This window comes from Mus caroli, unplaced genomic scaffold, assembly GCF_978045245.1.
Source record: "Mus caroli unplaced genomic scaffold, Mus_caroli_1 scaffold_9, whole genome shotgun sequence".
Classification (NCBI taxonomy): Eukaryota; Metazoa; Chordata; class Mammalia; order Rodentia; family Muridae; genus Mus; species Mus caroli.
This window is the reverse complement of record NW_028227264.1, coordinates 110764971-110769027: the sequence shown is the minus strand read 5'-3', so window position 1 is coordinate 110769027 and position 4057 is coordinate 110764971. Positions and strand designations below refer to the sequence as shown.

Sequence of the window (4057 nt, the reverse complement as noted above, 5' to 3'; positions counted from 1 at the left end):
TGCATTATAAAAGTCAAAGTAGTAAGTAGAGCGGTGGAACATGTTCTTCTAGGCAATGGCGTGGTTGTAGAACTTTTTCTTTCTTTTTTTATTTTTATTTTTATTTCTTTCCTTTGTTTTGCTTTGCTTCGGAACTCACTGGAACTTACTCTGTAGACTAGCACTGGAGACCCGCCTGCCTCTGCTCCTGAGTGCTGGGATCAAAGGCATGCGTCACCACCACCACCTGGTTGTAGCACTCTAAACTCATAGTAACCATGATTATCTACGTAAGACCTGCACGTGACTGGCCCATCAGAGAAGAGAAGCTTGCAAGTTCCCATCTGCCCCGTCCCCACGCCAGTGGTCAGTAGGTAGGTGATGGTTGCTAAGATAGAAATATTCTCTTCCATGGTGTCCCCACTGGAAAGGTGCCCACACTCTTGTAAACACGCCCTCGCTGGTGTGCCTGTGAGCAACCCTTAAAGTAACTCACTGGGCAAAGGGGGGAAAAGGGCTTGAAATTGCCTATCCTTCTGGTCATTCTTACTTGGCAGTGTATGGAGAGTTTTTGTTATCTTCCCCTATAATTGCTGTGCAACACCAGCCAGTACTGTGCTACATATCACTGGTTCAGCAAAAGACCAAAATTCAAAACTTGAGGGACAGGGTTGTTTTTTTTTCTTTGGTGCTGTGGATTAAAGCCAGAGCTTCCTACATGCTAGAACTGTATGGTTCTCTTTCATACCAGTAAGAAGTATGAAGTCAACACTACTTGCAGCAATAGCATCTTCATTTTCTTGTTGTTTCTTCTTCTTCTTCTTCTTCTTCTTCTTCTTCTTCTTCTTCTTCTTCTTCTTCTTCTTCTTCTTCTTCTTCCTCTTCTTCTTCTTCCTCCTCCTCCTCCTCCTCCTTCTTCTTCCCCTCCCCCTCCCCTCCTTCTTCTTCTTCCCCTCCCCTTCCCCTCCCCCCTCTCCTCCTCCTCCTCCTCCATCTTTTTGTTTGCTTATTTTGTTTTTTGAAACAGGGTTTCTCTATATATCCCTGCCTGTCCTGGAACTCATTCTGTAGACCAGGCTAGCTTCGACCTCACAGAGATCTGCCAGCCCCTGCCTCCCAAGTGCTAGGGTTAAAGGTGTGCACCACCACTGCCAGGCTAGCCCCATTTTCTTTAGCCTTAGACTATGTAGTGAAAAAGCAAAACAGTCCTAGAGCACCCTACAGAAACAAGTCGATCTTTACTATTTTTACAATATAGGAACTTGAAGAAAACTAATCAATTATAAATACACACAATAAGAAAGCCCAACCCCAGCACTCTAGTACTGTCAGGCCTTAGAATGTGATTTTGTAGTCTGTCTTCTTAGAAGAGAGCTTCACTTACTTTCACGAATTAAACTTGTGAAAGTGTGACTATGGCAGCTCCCCAGGTGCTGAGAGCTCAGCTATCTCTGTAAGTTCAGGAGGCTCAGCTCCCTGATGGCAGAGGACTTGGCTCCCTCAGTGGGAGGGTCACTTGGAGAATTTGGTCACTGCAGAATGGAAGTACCTTGACCCCTTTTTTCTGAAAAGGATTAACCTGACTTTAGCATGTTAACTGAGGCCAAACAGAGAAAGGCATAACCCAGATGACACGGGAGAGCGCACTTCTGGGTTTCTGAAGGGCTAAGAAGGGCCAAGCCAGAGGTCACATTTCAATTACGGATGAATGGTCACATGACATACAGTTGTTATGTTGGTCAAGCAACAAAAATTTTAACTTAACTCTCCTCTCTTTTTGTTACAGAAAGTGTCCTCTTTAGTGGCCTTTGAAGGATAAGTGGCATTTTATAATAATCAGTATAATGTTGTAATTTGTTTTCTGGCCTGTTTTATACTCAAATAAGTGGCTAGGTAAAAACAAATGGGCTGTAAAAAAAAAAAAGGAGGAAGGGGAGGAAGAGGAAGAAGAAGGAGAAGAGGAGGAAGAAGAAGAACTAACCAAGTTTCTCACTGCTATATCTGGAAATGGGCTAATGAAGTCTTTCCACTGTATAGTGACTGGGTACAATAGTAGGACAAGTCCTTGGTAGAAGTGCACTGGAATCCATTATCTTCCCATCTCTAGATGTCCTGACTGAACCGCATATAACTATGAGGAAAAGAGCTCTGTCAGGCTCCCATTCGGGCTGCTGAGAGCCAGCCAGTCTGCCTAAGCATGAGTATACATGTACACACGTGGACCATGTGTACGGATGTGTGCATACAGACTTCCGTCTCTATGATATGTCTCACATCAGATGATGCTCCACTCTCAGAATTTTTGTATTTGTATATAGAAGTGGGTTTAATAAATCATCATCGTGATTCTGCTTTGTCTTGTAGTCATCGTTTCTTGAGGTTCTTGTCTGTGGTTTTATAATAAAAATAAAATAAAGTAAAAGCAAGATACACACACATGAATAAAACACAGCCCAAGCAGTCTAGCACAGACAGGCCTTTATAATCTGTCTGTTTAAGTGCTCAATTATTTTCACAAATTCAAAGTGTGAATGCGTGAGTAGGTGCTAATTACATTCCAAAGGCAGTTGGCTGTCTCACACCGTGCAATACCGTCAGGCAATCCCAATTTTATTTTTTTCTTAGACCGGATGCTTTTTCAAAGTATTTAGTTGCCCCCTGCTGGCTATATAATTACAGAATTTCTTTTTTAAATTCCCTAATAGAGTGATTATATGTAATTAAGCCAAACTTCCGAAGAGACATTCTTGCCTTTTAAAAATTGTTATGTTGAGGGGATGGAAAGATGGCTGCTCTTCCTCAAGACTTGGGTTTGATTCCCAGAACCCACATGGTAATTCACAACTCTCTCTACCTCCAGATCTAGGGGATCCAATGCCCTCTTTTGGCCTCTATGGGCATTGTTTTTTTTGTTTTTTTGTTTTTGTTTTTGTTTTTTTTTTAATAAAAATAAAAGAGAGAGAGAATATGTTTGGTGAATGTATAGTCAGGTATGGGGGAAAAGGGTGCCTCCGTGGGCCCATGCTGAGGCATCCCTTCCCCCTGATGGACCAGCCACAGGACAGTATAGTATGAAATAGAGTCTATTCAGGACATGGGGAGGGAGTTGAGAGGACAGTAGAGGCAGAGAAAAGCAGAGAGAAGAGAAGTTAGAGGAGTAGAGGCTGGTCATGAGCACGTGGAGAGAGAGGGGAAGAGGAATGGGGAGATGGGGAAAGGGGTAAGAGGACAGAGAGGGAGCAAGAAGGCAATAGAGAGCAGAGAGGGCAAGCAGCCCCTTTTATAGTGAGTCAGGCACACCTGGCTATTGCCAGGTAACTGTGGGGCAGAGACTAGACAAAATGCTAACAGGTATCAGGCAAGAACATGGTACACAGACATACATGGAGGCCAAAGAGAGTACATGAAATAAAAATACATATTAACAAAAACAAACCAAACAAAAACTATGTTGGGTGCTTACGATGACAGCACATATGTTAAAAATTAGAACAATAGAAGATTAACTCTGCCCTTGTACAAAGAATACATGCACATTTGGGAAGTGTTCCTTATTTTCATAATACAAATCACTTTATTGTAATGAGTAAAAATATCCCAGATAAAAAGATCACACAGCTAGATCAAGGCAGCTACTCAACCCAACATTTGTGCAGTTTATCTTAGTGAACTTCTATACAGCTTGGATGGCCATTGGGAAGCAGGGGCTCTTCACTTAGGTTTTACACGTTCCTGATCAGTTTAGTTACATCTTACATACTCACCCACCACAGAAAAAGGAAAGACCGATGTGAGAGCTGAAACTAGAAACACAGTAGCTTCCTGTCCTCTCATGTGCCTTGTCCTTTCTGCTCACCTAATATCCTCCTTTCTTGGTCTCCTTTCCAAATGTATCCGTGGTTCTCAAGCTGGGAGTCACATGAGTCCTTCCCAGGGGTCACCTAAGACCATCAGAAAACACAGATCTTTACATTACGACTCATAACAGTAGCAAAAGTACAGTTATGAAGTAGCAATGAAATGTTATGGTTGGGGCTCACCACATGAAGAACTGTATCAAAGGGTCACAGCATCAGGA

At 42.6% G+C, this 4057-nt stretch overlaps 1 non-coding gene across 1 annotated transcript; it reads left to right on the top strand.

Annotated features, from left to right (window-relative positions):
- The first annotated feature begins 3434 nt into the window (after positions 1-3434).
- Positions 3435-3538, top strand: LOC115032187 (U6 spliceosomal RNA). Its single transcript, XR_003837846.1, has one exon. It is a non-coding gene; the product is annotated as a U6 spliceosomal RNA (small nuclear RNA).
- Positions 3539-4057: the final 519 nt, after the last annotated feature.